Consider the following 20,884-nt stretch of genomic DNA (forward strand, 5'->3'; position numbering starts at 1 on the left):
GGCCGTCACGGCAGGTGTGGGACTGTCAGGGCAGGTGTTGCCCGTAGGGCCGTCATGGCAGGTGTGGAACTGTCAGGGGAGGTGTTGGGCCGTCATGGCAGGTGTGGGACTGTCAGGGCAGGTGTTGAGCCGTCATGGCAGGTGTGGGACTGTCAGGGCAGGTGTTGAGCCATCATGGCAGGTGTGGGACTGTCAGGGCAGGTGTGGGGCCATCAGGTCAGGTGTGCGATCGTCAGGCCAAGTGTGGGGGCATCAGGGCAAGTGTGGGGCCGTCATGGCAGGTGTGGGACTGTCAGGGCAGGTGCTGGGCCGTCAGGGCAAGTGTGCGATCGTCAGGGCACCTAGGTGTGGGGCCATCACGGCAGGTGTGCGATCGTCGGGGCAGGTGTGCGATCGTCAGGGCAGGTGTGGGGACGTCAGGGCAGGTATGGGGCCATCAGAGCAGGTGTGGGGCCATCAGGGCAGGTGTGGGGCCATCAGGGCAGGTGTGGGGCCATCAGGGCAAATATACGATCGTCAGGGCAGGTGTGCAATCGTCAGGGCAGGTGTGCGATCGTCAGGGCAGGTGTGGGGCCGTTAGGGCAGGTGTGGGGCCATCAGGGCAAGTGTGGGGCCATAAGGGCAGGTGTGATCGTCAGGGCAGGTGTGGGGCATCAGAGCAAGTGTGGGGCCATCAGGGCAGGTGTGTGATCGTCAGGGCAGGTGTGGGGCATCAGAGCAAGTGTGGGGCCATCAGGGCAGGTGTGTGATCGTCAGGGCATCAGGGCAAGTGTGGGGCCATCAGGGCAGGTGTGCGATCGTCAGGGCAGGTGTGGGGCCATCAGGGCAAGTGTGGGGCCATCAGGGCAGGATTGGGGCTGTCAGGGCAGGTGTGGGGCCATCAGGGCAGGTGTGGGGCCATCAGGGCAGGATTAGGGCCGTCAGGGCAGGTGTGAGGCTGCTAGGGCAGTCGTGTGCATGGGGCCTTCCTGTGGTCAGGGTCCGTCTGTCTTGCCCATAATTCAACCCCAACCTTACCTATGACACACACCCGTGTAATGCATTGTGCTGCCAAAACAAGTGTGTGTATTGTACGTAGGAGATGACAACCCCCAACCTTACCCTTATACACTGCACTGCCAGATTCGTGTTGCCTTACCTACCTAGACATCTTACCTAGACGGGTTCCACGAGAAGGGAACCCCACAAGTGCCTACACGCCAGCAGAATACATATTTGTGTAATTACTCTTAACACTGAAACTATTGTTATGCCGGTGTCGTGCGAAATAACTTGACCGACAAATAATTAGTAACATCGGTATCTGCTCATGCGCGGCTAGAACTCGTGAGTATTTCGCACGTAGACGTGCGAAATACTTATCAACCTGCGAAATTATTATAAATAGCCCAGTTCGTACTCACACTGTTCTCTTTAGGTTTATAAAGCAACAATAAGTGTGTAGGGTAATAATAAAGTTTGTGAGATATAAATAAAAGCCTCCTCAAGCAAGATACATCATAATGAGCCTCTAAAGGTGCTACTTTGGCTTGTTATCTACGTGTCATGAATCTACTTTGGTATGCGATCTACACTTTATATTGCGATCTACGTGTCATGAATCTACTTTGGTATGCCATCTAAAAGGTTGATGGATGGTCCAGATCAATGGTTCCCAGCCTGGGGGCCATGGCCCCGGATACTTTCTTGGGGCCATGGAGTAATATGAAAATTATGGTTTTGATTCTTTTAAAGTCAATTTTCATGCAGTTTTTCTAATGCACTGCAGTACCTAAAGATAATTATCTCTTACATATCATTAAATTGGAATCTTTCCATATAGTGTTCTGGTCCTATAGCTATTGGCACCATTACACAATTCATAACTAGTAATAACTGAATCTGAAAAGATGACAGACACTGAATGGGGCCATGGAGATTATTATATATATTGGTCGGGGGCCACAGAATAGAAAAGGTTGGGAACCACTGGTCTAGATGGTCTTGATTGACTCTAGAGGGTAATAGAGATGGTAGAGAGGTAGTTGAGTCCCGGCTCAACAATGTACAAGAACGAGGAAAACACTTGTCGTGGTTTCGAGAGAATGTCTGGTTAAAGTGTCGAAGCTCCGGTCCCGAACAAGGAAAACACTTCAACCAATTATTCAGAGAGAAGTCGCTGAAGGCTCAACAATCCATTCCGACGACTGGCCAGCTTACTCTAATTTAAACCAAATCAATTTTCGTCATTTTTCCGTAAATCATCAGGACTATTACGTCGATCTTAACACCGGAGCACATACACAAGGAATTGAAATATCCTGGCTTGATGCTAAGATTCGTATATTGAAAAAAAATTAGAGGCTGCAGTCAAAGAATATTTTAATTGCACCTAGACAACTTATGTTGGCGGATGATGAGAAAAGAAGCTCCTGACTTATATTTAGCATTTTTAGCTGATGTATGTGCTGTTTATCGCTAGAATGTTATTAATAGAATTTTTAAAATTATTTTTAATTAAATTTTCTGTTATATATATATATATATATATATATATATATATATATATATATATATATATATATATATATATATATATATATATATATATATATATATATATATATATATATATATATATATATATATATATATATATATATATATATATATATATGTAGATATCATTTCAAAATAAAATTTGTACGGTGTAGAACTGTAGATACTTTTCCTTGTAGATAACAAGCCAAAGTACGGTGTAGATACTTTTCCTTGTAGATAACAAGCCAAAGTACGGTGTAGATACTTTTCCTTGTAGATAACAAGCCAAAGTACGGTGTAGATATTTTTTCCTTGTAGATAACAAGCCAAAGTAGCACCGCCTCTAAATTATGATCGTCAATGCACTGATAGGTATTTTTTCTTATGTGGCTTCCTGACCTGCCATTGCAGGCCACACATTCATCACAAGATAGATTTAGGTGATCATGGAATCAAAGTTTGTTCATACAATCTTCAGTATTATAATAATTAATCAACTCGTGCGTATTTCGCACGTATAGGACCTGCGAAATTATTATACCTCAGCTCGTGCTCACAGTCATGCAGTGATAGATATCCTTCTTCTTGTGGCTTCCTGACCTGCCATTACAGGCCACATGCATCACAAGATAGCTGTGACCGTGGTACCTGAGTTTGTTCGTACAATCTTCAGTAATTTAATAAACTCGTGCGTATGTCGCACATAATTTTATTATAGGACCTGCGAAATTATTATCGCTCAGCTCGTGCTCCCAGTCATGCACTGGAAGATATTCTTCTTCTTATGGCTTCGTGACCTGCCACTAAAGGCCACATGCATCACAAGATAGCTTTATGTGACCATGGAATCTGAGTTTGTTCAAACAATCTTCAGTAATGCAATTAATTGAGCATTTTCACACCATCCCTGGCATAGAAAACGAACTTGTGACCGAGCCTCTTCTTTATCTCTTTCTCCTAATGTCCAGCAGCATCAGAGTGCTCGCCTAACACATTAACAATAACTTGAGATACTCTCTGTTGATATGAAAACCTACAGATGATAATATTCTAGCTAAAATCCATTAACTAAAGCTGTGAAACAAATTACTTACCATCTGGCTTCGACTTATTTCGCAGCTCTGTTGTTGTCAGGCCGCGCATGCGCAGATACCGATGTTACTAATTATTTGTCGGTCGACTTATTTCGCACAACATCGGACGTATTACTTGGGTTCCGTGTCGCCGTCACAAGACTCCGTGGGAGGGAGATATGTAAACACTTTGCACAACATCTGTAGTTTAATATTCTTCCTTAGTAGTTCACTTCACTCTTGACTCTTCACTGGCCACTAGCATAATTACTATGACTCGGACTGGGACTCTCTCGCCCTCTTCTCCTATATATATCCAGAACAGTACAGTCTAGAATGTTACAGTATATTTTAGATCATACAAGAACATGTAGCAAAAATATATGCGAGTTGGCAACACTTCCCGCCTGGCGTCTGGCCGGACGGCTCGCCTTGCTTCCCGCCCCCCTGCTCGCTCCTCTCGGAGCCTTCTAGAGGCCCATGGACGCCGGGGGAAGCATTCAGCACAACAGTACGTAGCGTAGGGGTTAAAATTCGTATAGCCTTTGACCAAGGTACTCTGCTAGTTTTCTCTTAAATACAGTTAAGGATGTTGACAGGATAACTGTGTCTGGCAGGCTATTCCACAAAGCATGCAATCACTCGGACTAAGAAGTATCGCCTACGTATTTCTGTGTTGCTGTGGGGTAGAAATAATCTGTGTGAATTTCCACGGGTCCTAGATGATGTCTGGAGGGAAAATAACTCAGAGGATTGCACAGGAGAGAGGCCATTGAGAATCTTCCAGACCTTGACTATGTCAGCTCTAAGCATTCTGCCATGCACAGAGAAGAGACCCAAGGCATCCAGTCGGGAGGCATAGTCAAGATGCGAAAGTCCAACAATCTCCTTGGTCCATCGTCGCAGGACCCTCTCAAGCATGTCAGTATCACCTACATACCCTATGTGCCATACAACTGAACAAAATTCCTGCACAGGACGGATCGATATGAGAGGTGAGAAGAGATTTCATAAACTCAGGCTCACGGTTAACTGTCCTCTTAAGTAAATTCGACGAAATTCCTGCAGCTTTATTTGCAAGAGAGCGTATGTGGAGATGAAACTTCAATGAAGTATCAACTTGAACCCCTAAATCTGATGCAGACTGCATAAACTGTAAAGGATTTCCTCTAATATAGTAGCCGGAGTACGGGCCAAGATTTGGAGCAGATCCTCGGCAGAACCTAAGAACACGGGTCTTGTCCGAGTTGAGCCTGAGCCCCACGATTCCGCACGTGACACCAGTAGGTCTACATCTCTCTGCACAGAAGCAAGATCTAACAATGTAAGAGAAGGCGTAGTCTTATTTATCTTTTGGTATATTTTCAGATCATCAGCAAAAATTTTGTATTTACAGGTCAGACAGTGAGCCACAAAGTTAATATAAATGAGAAAAAGGGTTGGTCCAAGGACAGACCCTTGGGGAACTCCACATGCGTAGAATCACTCTCAGAACCCCCAACCACAACCCTCAATACTCTACCGTTCAGAAATCCGTGTATCCAAGAGAGTAATTAAGGGATCCCCTATACCGATGTGGGAGAGCTTACTGATCATAATGTTATGATTTACTAAAGTCAAATAGTATAAGGTCGACCATATGCCCCTGATCAAGCCAGCAGGTGGCGTCATCATATGTTAGGAGCTGATCATCAACTGAGTGAGCCTTACGTACGGAAGCCAAACTGATTAGAATCTAATAAGTTATTATTCACGAGAAAAGATGCCTTGGGTACCTGGCTATACAGTAACCAGCAGATAACATTATTTCGTCTGATGTGGAAATATATTTACAATTTGTATCGTTTGTGGTCCAATGTAGCATGTTTGAGGCTCGTGCGTGTAGCGGAAAGTTCCAGTTGGCAACACTGCCAGGTGACAACAACAGCACGCGCCGAGGCCCGAGCAGCATCCCTTCTGGCCCTGCCCAACCAGCCCCCTAAAACACCCCAGAAGAAGAAGACGACGAAGGCTCCACACCCACGGGCCAGCGCTGGGGACCTGCTGGCCAGCGACACCCTCAGCCCCAACACTGCCAGGACAACACCTCCACCACCGCCGCCGGGAAGTCTTAACCTTCTCATGCAGCAGAAGTAGGTAAGCTGTCCTGCACAAGACAGGCCGCCCTCCACTCATAAGAACATAAGAACATAGGGAAACTGCAAGAGGCCGGGTGGCCTACACAGGGCAGCTCCAGAATCCCCCTCACTCATAGCTGGGCGTTATCGCGATGTTATCGCGATACTTTATCGCTGATAACAAAATCGGATTATCGACCATCCGCTACTTATTTACCTATATGGATAATATTCAGGAGGTATGGGCTCTCTCTACCGCCGTTAATACTCACGTTTTCTGCATTATTTCTGTATCAGTATATAGTGTAGACCCTGTTCACTTCCGGAAACCATAAAAAATAAAAAAAATAAATACATGAAAAAAAAAATTATTCCTGGACCCCGAGAGACATACACCCTCCCTTTATCACATACCGCGCATGACTGATTGTCGCAGAAGCAGTGCCACGGCCTCGGGCTGGTTTGCCGTTAAGTTAGGTTAGGTTAGGTTAGGTTAGGATAGGTTAGGTTAGGATAGGTTAGGTTAGGATAGGTTAGGTTAGGTTAGGTTAGGATAGGTTAGGTTACGATAGGTTAGGATAGGTTAGGTTAGGTTAGGTTAGGTTAGGCACAAACTATTTTTTTCTGGGTAATTTGTGGTGTTTTTTTCATGTGGAGATGGTTTTTTTCCGGAAATATTAGGATTGTGACTTGATCAAGAAAATTGAAATAGCCCCTTTCCTAATAGTTTCCGGAAAAAAAGACTATCTCCACTTGAAAAAGCACCACATTTTACCTAGAAAAAAATAGTTTGTGCCTGGAAATTCGAGAGCCCACATCTCCTGAATTATTACCAAATATATATCGGTATCTTCGTTACTTTTGTAACCAAACCAGCGATAATCGCTACTTTTTTTCCACCTCAGAAAAGAAACGTTGTCTCCTTATTGCGCATGCGTGGCCCGGTGTTGTATGAAAAAACTTCGGGGTATGAAATATCTTCGGTGATGAGATTTCATACTTAGATCATGAAAATTAAAACACTAGGTTATTTTTTTATGCTACTCAAAAATCAATATATCAAAGAGAAAAATCATTTAACTTTGCCCAAAAAATGATTATTCACTGCCTCAAATTTGATATTCCATATTCGTTTGTGACCATGCCATGATACTGAAGGCACCCGGTGTTGTGTTATTTGGTGTCCCATCGTCAAAAGCTGGTGCTTTTGTTTATAAACACTGGTCTCTCGTGAACTGCGCATGCTCAGACCATTAATAGCATCTTCCATTTGACACAAAACCCGGAACCAGGTTCGGGGATAAACCCAGACCCATGTCCGGGTTTTGGCGCCGTAAATGGAACGCATTTAGGTGGATATGTAGACAAACATTCTTCCTCTTCTTCTTTTGACCTGTCCTCCTCCTCTCGGGCATCTCTCCTGTTTATTCACACTTTTCCTTTCAATTGTGCTGTGTAGCTTAATTTTTCTTCACTGCAATATACTATCACACTTTACTTTTCAGTTTGTTGCTGGAATAACTTACTGACATTGCTTATCCGTGCGCTTATTCAAGCATTTGTGCCCTTTTTTCCCAGCACTGCATCTCCATCCAACACGTACCGTGCGATGGCCCCGGTGTCCTCCTCTAGCCTCTTAGCCCACTCCTCCCTGGTGCTACTAATAACTCCCCTCTCTGCCTCTCATGGTTGCTGCATTCTACTATTGTATGTTCCACTGATTCTTTCTCCCCTGTCCTACAGCTACAGTTCTGGTTTCCCCCTTCCCTATTCCTGCCATTTAGCTGCGGGGTTCTCATTCTTGCTTTAAACATCAACCTGCTCCCCCAGTCTCCTACATGCCAGTCTACTCTCTCTAGCTTCTGTGTCTTGCTGTACCATCTTAATGTCGAATCTTTTACTCTAAAATTCATAGGCCCAGCCTAGGCAGATGGCACACCACCTGTTCATCTTCCCTTTTTTACAACAAAGAAGGCAGCTCAAGGGCACAAAAAAAGAAAACAATAATAAAAAAAGCCCGCTACTCCCTGCTCCCAAAAAATAATTAAAAGAGGTGGCCGAAAGAAAGTTCAATTTCGGGAGGAGAGGTGTCCTGATACCCTATCAGGCTGATGGATAAATGGGTTTTCTGGGAAAGCAAACTCTTTTAACTTAGACATTAGATACTTGCCTGTGTCCCAGGGTAATAGGTTCTCACTTGACGCAGGCTTAAGGGCCAGAGACAAATAAGCGCTGATGAACAACACACTTGTGAGACCAACACTAGCATGCTGTTCCACGGTGTGGGATCCTTACACACACACACACAAACATTTATAAGTTAGCAATAATCAACACCAAGGTGGCTCGGTTCATTATAAACAATGAACTTGAACACCAGGCATCATAACACAGATCAAACAACAGATTAATATGTAACCTCTTCACATGTGCAGACAAGCACACACTTAAAATTCTGTACAAGATCACATACACTTACATTGACATTGACCCACACACATACTTACAGGACGCAAACAGTCAGCGTACTCATAACACACTCAGCAAAAATACCAAACATATCACACAACCACTGACACATGTACGGACTCATACTTTCCATGCACCACACGTGACTGGAACAGCCTCCCCCTACGGACTTTAGACTGCGGTACAATAGACTCATTCAGAAAACAAATACACACTCACTTGTCACAACACACCAAGACTAACTAGTAGCACACCAATTCATTTCCCTTCCCTACACACTCGGCACCCTAGTTCCCCCAGCACCCAACACAAATATCCGTGTTATGCACCTGTACTGGTGCCCTGTGCATTACTTGTCAAGATCAAGACAACACACAGCTTATCAAATGCCTCCAACCTTACCTAATGATAACACTGCTGAACTATAACTCTCATTCACTCAGCACAAATAGGGTCATGAAAATCAAGATCAATTCTATCCTCTGGCATAAGAAAATAAATCAAAACAACTATTGAAATGCATTTATTTAACTAATAAAAACATTGAGCACAATTAACAACAGGTACAAATTTTTTTTTCTTATTACACAGATTAATCAAGAAAGAAACTGAATTTCAAGACATTACTGGGTTCCCAGGTGTGATTGGGAACACTGATGGAACACGTTGACACGAAATAAAAAATACACGAAACTATTAATAATGATTATCATAACTGGGTACATGTTAACTTTACAGTTTTGACTCACTCTAAGATCAGAAGAAACTAATAATGACACTCACAGAGTTTGTGACTTGAGCAAGTTGATAAATCCTGCCAGGAGGTACTCAGGATGAAAGGGGGCCCTGCATGGAGACTTGTCCGGAGGGACCCTCAGACTTGGTGTTGTAGGGTGGGTGAGGCGACACACACCTCAGCATATGCCACCTTTGATCGATGACTGTATATTGATAATCCAAATTGGATACTTTCTACAGCAATTGGAATACTATTCATGCCTTCAAATTATACCTTGGCAACAAAAATATGATGGAATATAATTTTAAACAAAACTCATCATTTAGGAAACAACCTATTTGGACCTAAAGCCGCATTATTACTTATCTTGTACTTATCTTGAACCCGCGACCAGCGTGACGGAAGAGCCACGGTAAATCTTAAGCATTACCACTCCACCCCCTCCACCACCGCAGCCCCCCCCTACCCCCCAAGAAAAACCTGGGGACCTGTGGGGAACCGGGGTATTGGGGGGGGGGGAGCCCATATCACTGAAAAATGGCCTTCCAAAATTTCCCTAGAAAAATCCCTAAATCAGGAAAAATTCCCAAGTCTCGAAAGTAAGGAAAGTCCCTAACGCATACTCTTGTAGTCTATTCCAATATGACCTAGCATTCAATCTGTTGACGAGTGTCAGGCGTGTCATCAGATGGTGGGCATACTGCCCCCCCCCCTCCCCCCTCCTAATCCGTCCCACGGCGCGTAAGTTTTGACGGGCCACGCCACATGTCAAATATATTTAAACTACTCCAACTGAACTTTACGAACTGCGCGCACTGACTTAGGAACTAGTTTGTAGGGTGCACTGCAAGGCAGGTATGAGGCTCAGTCTGTGTATAGAGGCGGTTGTGAAACAATAACAATGGAGTTAGAAAATCCGAGCCAGCTAACTCTATAATTAAAGAGGCTTGCCCCCCTGGCCCCTCCCCAAGGTAAAAACGTATACGAAAATGCATTATAATAATAATTCTTTCACGTGCTAAATTAATACGAATATTGGTTTGGAGTGGTTATTCTTAAGTTTTGCCCAATTGATTACCATTTAAATATAATATTGAATTGTTACTGCTTCACTCATTGATAATCTAACCTAACTGGTATCTTTTTGTGATATCAGTGACCCAAATAACACAAAGTCACTGAAACAAACGATTCATCTTTACATTATGCATAAATGGGGGTTACCAATGATGATGAAAATTAACTGGGTAGGTAATGATAAATAATAAATCAACATGTATCGGCAGTAAACGTCAGTCACTGTAAGATAAAGGTAAAGTTGGGGGCATATGCTATAGCAGCGCGTGGCCTCGGTGCTCATCTCCGTCGCATTGGCCCTTGAGCCTGTGGTGGGAGGGAGCCCATTACCCCTGGACACAGCGCCAATTTGACACCCGGGTGGGTGCTATTCTGTATAAAACACAGCCGTCGCGTTTCACTCCCTCCCTCGGCCACAAAACCCTTGCCCGCCATACATATATGGCTCTCCACACATCTATTCATCCAACTGTTTTCGTTTAAAGCCACTACAGGCCTCTTGCTGGGCCCGAAATTAAAATTTCAACGCCCCGCCCACTGCACCACTTTTAACTTATTATTCATGGTTTTCGGCACATATATATGGGTAAATATGTAACTGGCATACAGTACCTACAATTTCGGATCACCAGGCACCACCTGGATGCAGTGGTTGTAGCAAGTGGGGCAGTGGGGTCCCTCCGGGTCACCCAGATCCTCTAAAATGGGTGCAGGCTGTGGCGTCAGCTGATACTTACAGATACTTACAGAAGACCTGGAAGAGGCTTACGCCTGTGACTCCAGATCTACGTTAACTACTTGTGGCAGTGTGTGGTGGACGATTTGAGCCTTGTAATTATATTTCAAATCTTGGTTAGCCCAGAATTTATCGAGTCTGGATTCAAACTGAATCACTGTTGTTGCCGTCACCACCCACTCAGGCAGTTGATTCCAATTATTCACTACTCTACTTGGGAAAGCATACTTCCTTACATCCAACCGTGATCTTGACTTAAACAGTTTCAATGAATTTCCCCTACTCCTGCTTTCTTCTCTAAGTTTCAATATTCCTCTGGTACATGCATCATCATATTTCCCAGTGAGTATCTTATAGGCCTCAATTAGATCTCCCCTTGCTCTTCTATATGCCAGTGTGGGCAGTCTCAGCTTCCTCAGTCTCTCTTCGTAGGAAAGTCCCTTGAGTTCAGGCACCATCCTAGTAGCCCTTCGCTGAACGTTTTCCACAATTTCAATGTCTTTCACCAAGTAAGGACATTGGTTGGCGTATTCAATGTGTGGTCTTACCAGTGCCTTAAACAAGGATTTAAATATTTCAGAATCCAATGAAACAAAAGTTCTTCTAATTATTCCCACTAAATTATTGGCTTTATTTACTTTTTCTACTAGATGGTCAGCACAACTTAGTTTATTGTTTATAATGACACCCACATCTTTCTCTGTAGTAATCCTCATTAACTGTTTCTCCATGTGATATCCTTGATCTTCAACAGATGTTCTTCCTATTCTCATGTATTTGCATTTGTCTGGATGAAATCTTAATAACCATTTTTCACTCCATGAATATAAGTCTAACACATCTTGCTGCAACTTCCGACAGTCATCTTCTTCTTTAATGCATCTAAAGATCTTAGTATCATCAGCATACATATATACTTCAATATCATTTGATATTTTATCAGGGAGATCATTTATGAATATTACAAACAGCAATGGCCGAGAACAGACCCTGCGGCACTCCACTTATCACTGGCTTCCAACTTGACATTTCCCCCTTCACCACCACTCTTTGTTTTCTCTGTGTTAGAAAAGCTGTAATCCATTCCTGGTACTCTTTTCCAATTCCATAACTCTTAATTTTACTTATAAGCCTTTTATGTGCCACTCTATCAAATGCCTTCATAAAATCGCAATATATTACATCAATTGCATAACCATCATCAATAGTTTCAGTCCACTTGTCCATAACTTTCATGTGTTGGAGCACCGTTGACCGTCCCGGGATAAATCCATATTGTTTTTCACTAAACAAATTATATGATCTCATGTGCGTCATTATCTCCTCCCTTATTATAGTCTCAAAAATCTTACATCTGACACTTGTCAAGCTGACTGGTCTATAGTTTTCTGGGATACACTTGGCACCCTTTTTATGTATGGGAGTAATATGTGCAATGAGCCAATCCTGAGGGAGTTCCTTGTGTGTAAAGGAGTATTGATAAAGTATTTCTAAGGGCACTAATAGTTGTTCCATAGCCTCCTTTATGATTCTAGGGTGTATCCCATCAGGTCCAGGTGATTTATGCTTTTTTAGATTTTCAATGATCTTTTTAATTTTTACTTTAGTAATTTCTAGATGAGTCAAGGTTGGTATACTCTTCACTTCACAGTCTGGCACTTTGCCTTTTGGCTCTTCCACAAAGACTTTTGAAAATTGTTCTGCTAAAATTTCAACTTTCTCCGATTCATTTTCAGTTTTACCATCTTCAGCAATGCCCTTTTGTAAGTTAGGAATCCTGGGTTTACTTTTTTACCTTACTCTGGACATATTTCCAAAATACTTTGGGATTCTCTTTTACGTTTTTAGCTATTTCTTTTTCCTTAACCTTCACAGCATTTCGTGTTTCTTTTCTGATTTGATTGTTCAGTCTCCTGTACTCTTTCTCGGTCTCCATATACATTGTCCTGCTGAATGCATTCAAATTCCCTTTTAAAGATTTCATTCTCATCCATAACCTCTGTTTTCTTTTTATCTTAGACCACAATTTCTTGTTCATTTGTAAATTTTCATTTGTCCTCTTCCTGTATTGCTTAAAATTCCCTATCCTTCTTGTAGGCACACTCTTTTCTATTGCAACATGTAACTTTGACTTAAATTTACTCCACATTTCTTCTATATTAGTAGCATCAGATAAGTATTCCTTCCAGTCTATCTCCAGTTCCCTTCTCAACAACTCATAATCGGCTTTTTCATACAAATAAATTGTCTTCTTTTCTTGAGCCAGAGTCTCCTCCATGTCACACACAGCGTGAATCACGGCATGGTCACTTCTCCCCAAAGGATTCCCAATCATAACTTCTTCCACAATTGACTCTTCATTAGTGAAGAACAAGTCCAGAGTGTTACCCATATGTTCTCCTCTCATCCTGGTAACATCCTTCACATGTTGCATCAAAAAGCAATCACGCACCTTCTCCATGAATGTGGTTCCAAAATCATTTATTCCAGTGTTAGTGGTGTAATTTTTCCAATTTATTTGTGGCAAATTAAAATCCCCAGTTATAATCTTATAAGTTGCTTTCATCTCATTCATCTCTTGAAACAGGTCTAGAAGCAAATGATTGTTTCTCTCCAGGCTGTTTGGACTCCTGTATATTAATGTTAAAATTATCTTTTCTCCTTGAAGCATAATTTCCAAACAGCAATATTCACAAAATTTTGAGACTAAATCAACCTTGTTATATGTGATACCATTTTTCACATATATCAGTAGACCTCTGCCAACATTACCAAAGATATTAGTTTCCTCTATCTCATATCCATCAATATTATATTCTACTATATTTCTCTTGTATCTAAAATGCTTTGGTTTAACTTCAGATAAAGCAATCACACTTGGTTTTTCACTCATGGTATCCAGTAATAACTTCAATTCCAAAATCTTATCACAAGTATATACATCCACATTTGTAAACATAACAGTAAACTTACTATTTACATTTTTTACACCACCAACCCCTAGTGTACCAACATTATCTTCTACACTGGCCGTGACCCTTGCTCCTCCACCTTGACAACTCTTCTGTTCCAGGGTGGACCTCTGACCACATGCTTCCCCTTCCCTGTCTCCGTTAAGTTTTTTGCTTTTTCCAACAAGTCCTGATCCAATTGTCTTTCCCTCCTGGTTAAGTCATAGGCCACTCTAAAGTTCTTCAAGTTGTCATCCTTGGCCAATTCTTTAATGTTTCTAAATAAATCATTTCTCACTTCTGGATCAGTCAACACAGTTAGGACGGGCCTTCCTCTGCCTTCCTTCTTTTTCCCGAGCCTTACCACTCTTGCCATCTTCTCTTCATGAATCCCACATGCATTCAAAATTTGTTTCATAATCTGTCTGTCATGTTTAATTCTTTCCTGAAACATACTTGAGTCACACTCTGGAACATTGTATACCACAATGTTATTTTCCCTCTTCTTCTTATCATTTAGTTCCTCAAATACTGTATTCATATCCATTTCTTTCTGTATTCCCTGAGACACCTGATGTTCCCCATATGTCCTCTCTCCTTCCTTCATCTCTTTTTTGGTTGACTCCTTCAAGTCTGATAAATTCATTTCAACTCTTTCCATCTGTGAACTCAAATCTTGCATACTCTCCTTGTCTGTCATTACCTTGGCCTCCAGAACCCCCACCCTACCAGTAACATTATCAAGAACTTCTTTATCCACTTTGACTGCTTCACGTATCTCCTGAACCTCAACCTGGATTATCTCCTGTTTCTCAATTAAATCTGCTTGTGTCTTCTCCAGCTTTTCTATATATGATTTTAGTTTGGCACATCCTTTCTTGCAGGAAATACAATGCCAAGTAAATTGAGATCCAGCCTCTTCTTCCACCATAAACTTATAAACATCTGGTAGTATTTTTTCACACTTAGCATGGTACCATGTCTCACATATATCACATAAAATTGCCATATCCTTTTCTCTTACCATTTTACTGCATCTCCCACACACATCCCCTGTACTTTCCTTCCTTTCCTCTTCAGATATTTCTGTTGTTGTTCTGCCTGCAGGTTTCCTCTCAGTCCCACCATCCATTCGTTTAGTCTCCATGTTTCTCTTTGTTTACCACTCAGATTACAATTTTAAAGACCTTATTTCAAGAGCTCTCGGACGGCACGTCCACCACACACCACGTCACCACGTCTTTTCGGTTCCGCTAAATGGAACACGCCAGATCACGACCCAGAAACGGGTTACGCTAAATGGAAGATGCTATAAGTGTAGACCTATACAGTCTCACAATGTTTTTTTTTAACACATTAAGAGTTGCTGGAAAGCTGAATCAAACATACAGTACCACCATCCTCGCTGTTTCTAGAACGACGTACACTCTACAATTCTACATATAAATACAACTCGTACAGAGTGCCGTTCTAGAAACAGCGAGGATGGTGGTAGTGGTACTGTATGTCTGATTCAGCCTTCTAGCAACTCTTAATTACGGTTTAAAAGCTTTGTGAGACTGTACAGGTCTACGCTTGCTGGTCTGAGCATGCACCGTTCACGAGAGACCAGTGTTTGTAAACAATTTTTGACGGTGGAGACGCCAAATAACACAAAACCGGTTCAGGCATTTCTAGTATTACCGTCCATATGTACGTGTCAACATGTGGTTTTAAGGTTTTGTAAGTTTTCTAAAATACAGATAATGAAAATTTGAATTCATCAATGTTGTTCTATCTGAAATATCAATATAGTATCGTTTTCGGCTATCGGACTTATCGCTAGCTAGTATCGGAATTGTGGATTTATATCGGGTATTGGTTATCGGTTATCGCCTATATTTGTGTCTCTAGTTAACGAATATCGGTTATCACCGATAAGGTTTTTCATTATCAGTTATCGGTTATCGGGAATAAGGTTTTCTGTTATCGTGCCCAGCTATGCCCCCACTACTCACGATGGGTGAGGTGTAGTTACAGGGGTTACAGGTAGAGGCTTGATCCTCGTTATACCGGCGGTACTAGGCACGCATCCAGTACCCCGTCACCCCACACCTCACTGCCACCTGTCGTCCTCGTCCATGTAGCTATCCAGTCTACTCTTAAAACAAGCTATCGTCCCTGCACTAACTATGTGATTGCTGAGTCTATTCCATTCCCCCACCACCCTATTACTAAACCAATGCTTGCCTATATCTCCTAAATCTATACTTTTCTAATTTAAATCCATTACTGCGAGTTCTATCCTGCTGGCTAATTCTCAGTACTTTACTTATATCGCCTTTGTTGTAACCCTTGACCCATTTGAATACTTCTATCAGATCTCCCCGCACTCTTCGGCCCTCTAGTGAATGTAAGTTTAGATGTTTCAGCCTATTTTGATATGGGAGGTTCCTCAGCCCCTGAATCATCTTGGTCATCCTCCTCAGAACTGATTCTAGCAAGTTGATGTCCATTCTGTAGAGGCAGCTCCTTTGACCCTAAGCTCCCGTGTATCTAACCCCACCTAATATCGCTGTCCATGAATTTATCTAGTCTATTTTTGAATGTGACAATTGTATTGGCACTCACCACGTGACTGCTAAGCCTATTCCACTTATCCAGCACCCTGTTTATAAACCAATTTTTGCCTGTGTCCCTGTTGAATCTGAATTTATCCAGTTTAAACCCATTACTTCGTGTCCTACCCGGTTCTCTTACCAACAAAACCTTATGAATGTCTCCTTTATTAAAGCCCTTCATCCATTTATAAACCTCGATCATGTCTCCATGCACCCTTCGCCTTTCTAGAGAATGCAAGTTTAACTGTTTGAGTCTTCCCTCGTATGGCAAGTTTCTCAACCCCTGAATCATCTTAGTCATCCTCCTCTGCACCGATTCTAACATTTTGATATCCATTCTTTAGTAAGGTGACCAGAACTGAACCGCATAGTCAAGATGAGGTCTAACTAATGCTAAATATGGTTTGAGGAAGACTTCGGGGCTTTTGTTGCTTACGCTCCTTGAAATAAATTCCAGTACCCTATTTGCTCGATTTCTAGCTTGAATGCATTGTGCCCTTGGACGGAGATCAGAGCTCACTAAGACCCCTAAATCCCTCTCGCACCCAGACCTGCTTTTGAGAGTGTCATTTAAGCAATAGTTATGTGAGGGGTTGTTCCTACCTACAGTCAGAATACTGCACTTCCCTACATTGAACTCCATCTGCCATTTATCCACCCAGTCATACAATCTGTTGAGTTCACCCTGGAGAATACTAGCGTCCTGATCCGACTCAATTACTCTACCAATCTTGGTATCATCTGCAAATTTACTAACATTACTACCATAGCTGGGCACGATAACAGAAAACCTTATTCCCGATAACCGATAACTGATAATGAAAAACCTTAACGGTGATAACCGATATTCGATAAATGGAGACACAAATATAGGCGATAACCGATACCCGATATAAATCCACAATTCCGATACTAGCTTGTGATAAGTCCGATAGGCGAAAACGATACTATATTGATATTTCAAATAAAAAACATAGATGAATTCAAATTTTCATTATCCGTATTTTAGAAAACTTACAAAACCTGAAAACCACACGTTGACACGTACATATGGACGGTAATACTAGAAACGCTTGAACCGGTGTTGTGTTATTTGGTGTCCCACCGTCAAAAGCTGGCGCTTTTGTTTACAAACACTGGTCGCTCGTGAACTGCGCATGCTCAGACCAGCAAGCGTAGACCTGTACAGTCTCACAAAGCTTTAAACCGTAATTAAGAGTTGCTGGAAGGCTGAATCAGACATACAGTACCACTACCACCATCCTCGCTGTTTCTAGAACGACACTCGATCTGTACGAGTTGTATTTATATGTACAGAGTGTCGTTCTAGAAACAGCGAGGATGGTGGTGATCTATGTTTAATTCAGCTTTCCAGCAACTCTTAATGTGTTAAAAAGCTTTGTGAGACTGTACAGGTCTACACTTACTGGTCTGAGCATGCGCAGTTCACGAGAGACCAGTGTTTGTAAACAAAAGCGCCAGCTTTTGACGATGGGACACCAAATAACACAACACCGGGTGCCTTCAATACCATGGCATGCTCACAAACGAATATGGAATATCAAATTTGAGGCAGTGAATAATCATTCTGGGGGCAAAGTTAAATGATTTTTCTCTTTAATATATTCCTTTTTTGACTAACATAAAAAATAACCTAGTGTTTTAATTTTGATGATCTAAGTATGAAATCTCTTCACCGAAGATATTTTATGTTCCGAAGTTTTTTCATACAACACCGGGCCACGCATGCACAGTAGGGAGACAACGTTTTTTTTTTTCTGTGGCGGAAAAAAGTAGCGATTATTGCTAGTTTGCTTACAAAAGTAACGAAGATACCGACATATATTTAAATAAGTAGCGGATGGCCGATAACCCGACTTTGTTATCAGTGATAAAGTATCGAGATAACTTATCGTGATAATGCCCACCTATGATCACTACTAATTCCTGTATCTAAGTCATTGATATAAATAATAAACAAAAGTGGACCTAATACCAAACCTTGTGGGACCCCACTCGTAACACATCCCCAGTCAGATCTTTTACCATTGATTTGCACTCTTTGCTTCCTATTGCTAAGCCACGCCTTGACCCAGTTCAAAACTTTACCCTCTACTCCGTGAGCCTGTAAGTTAAGCAACAGTCGTTGGTGAGGAACTTTGTCAAACACTTTACTAAAATCAAGATAGATTACATCATAATTTTCATCTCTGTCAACTGCCTCAAATACTTTATTGTAGAAGGACAAGAGATTGGTGAGGCATGACCTACCTTTTGTGAACCCATGCTGCAAGTCGTGAATTAAGCTACGTTTCTCTAAATGCTCCCGAATGTTCCTGGCTATTATGGACTCCAGCTTCTTGCCTATAACTGATGTTAAGCTAATTGGGCGATAGTTTGAAGCAACTGACTTGTCCCCCTTTTTAAAAATCGGCGTCACATTAGCTACGTTCCATAGGCTCGGCACATAGCCAGTATTTACCGACATCTTAAAGATGTCGGTTAGTGGGTCACTGAGTACATCACCTAATTCCTTTAATACCCTCGGAAATATCCCGTTAGGACCTGGCGACTTGTTCTTCTTAAGCTTATCTATCTCATCCTGAACTACTTGCCTGGTAATGATTATATCCCTCAACTTATCGCCATCCCCGCCCTCGTACACCTGAACCCTTTCCGGTATAGTCGTTCGATCCTCCTGTGTGAATACTGAAAGGAAGTAGTCGTTCAACAATGTGCTCATATTTTCGTAATTTTCTACTAGCTCCCCTGTGTTTGTTTTCAGCAGTCCAATTTTCTCCCGTTTTTTTGTTCTATACATCTGAAAGAAGCCCTTAGGATTACTTTTCGCCTCATTTGGTACTTTGATCTCATAGTTCCTTTTTGCTATCCTGGTGTTTTTCTTAACTAATCTAGATAGTTCGACGTACCGGCCCCTGAGATGTGTTTCACCATTCTTTATTTTCTGATAAATTCCCTTCTTTAACCCAATCTCGTGTTTTAGTCCACGAGTCATCCACTTAGGATCATTGTTTTCTTTTCTAAGTGTTCACTGTGGTATATGCTGACCTTGCCCCTCTACTATTACTCTAACTAAATTATTGTAAGACATTTCTACCTGGTTCTCCTGGCTCTCCAATCTGCAGTTCTGGCCCTCATGAATTCCTAAATTATCCCAGTTTACCCTTTCAAGATGTCTTCGAAGCCCCTTGTAATTTGCTCTTCTGAAATCTGGCACTAACACTGGGTTTGGTTTGCTGGTTACCGCCATAGCTGGGCACGATAACAGAAAACCTTATTCTCGATAACTGATAATGAAAAACCTTAACGGCGATAACCGATATTCGTTAACTAGAGACACAAATATAGGCGATAACCGATAACCGATACCCGATATAAATCCACAATTCCGATACTAGCTAGCGATAAGTCCGATAGGCAAAAACGATACTATATTGATATTTCAGATAGAACATTGATGAATTCAAATTTTCATTATCTGTATTTTAGGAAACTTACAGAACCTTAAAACCACACGTTGACACGTACATATGGACGGTAATACTAGAAATGCCTGAACCGGTGTTGTGTTATTTGGCGTCCCCACCGTCAAAAATTGTTTACAAACACTGGTCTCTCATGAACGGTGCATGCTCAGACCAGCAAGCGTAGACCTGTACAGTCTCACAAAGCTTTTAAACCGTAATAAAGAGTTGCTGGAAGGCTGAATCAGACATATAGTACCACTACCACCGTCCTCGCTGTTACTAGAACGGCACTCTGTACGAGTTGTATTTATATGTACAGAGTGTACGTCGTTCTAGAAACAGCGAGGATGGTGGTACTGTATGTTTGATTCAGCTTTCCAGCAACTCTTAATGGGTTAAAAAAAACATTGTGAGACTGTACAGGTCTAAACTTAATGGTCTGAGCATGCGCAGTTCACGAGATCTCGACCAGTGTTTGTAAACAAAAGCGCCAGCTTTTGACGATGGGACACCAAATAACACAACACCAGGTGCCTTCAATACCATGGCATGGTCACAAACGAATATGGAATATCAAATTTGAGGCAGTGAATAATCATTTTTGGGGCAAAGTTAAATGATTTTTCTCTATGATATATTGATTTTTGAGTAGCATAAAAAAATAACTTAGTGTTTTAATTTTCATGATCTAAGTATGAACTCTCATCACCGAAGATATTTCATACCCCGAAGTTTTTTCATACAACACCGGGCCACGCATGCGCAGTAGGGAGGAGACAACGTTTTTTCTGAGAGGCGGAAAAAAAGTAACGATTATAGCTAGTTTGGTTACAAAAGTAACGAAGATACCGATATATATTTAAATAAGTAGCGGATGGTCGATAATCCGATTTTGTTATCAGCGATAAAGTATCGCGATAACGCCCAGCTATGGTTACCGCCCAGTCTAAGCTAAAACAAACCGTTCTGTGGTCACTATTTCCTAACTCTCCGCCCACCTCCAACTCACGTAGCAAGTTCCCATTATTGGTTAGGACTAAGTCTAATATGTTATCTCCTCTGGTAGGCTCAGTAACTACCTGCTTAAGGAAATTATCTTGTATAACTTCAAGAA

The 20,884-nt window shown here is 41.9% G+C and overlaps 1 protein-coding gene across 2 annotated transcripts in view; it reads right to left on the reverse strand.

The window, feature by feature from the left end:
• LOC126984827 (uncharacterized) overlaps nt 1-20,884 on the reverse strand; it is an 85,603-nt gene that overhangs the window by 45,412 nt on the left and 19,307 nt on the right. The window lies entirely within an intron of this gene.

This window comes from Eriocheir sinensis, chromosome 57 (genome assembly GCF_024679095.1).
Source record: "Eriocheir sinensis breed Jianghai 21 chromosome 57, ASM2467909v1, whole genome shotgun sequence".
NCBI classification, from domain to species: Eukaryota; Metazoa; Arthropoda; class Malacostraca; order Decapoda; family Varunidae; genus Eriocheir; species Eriocheir sinensis.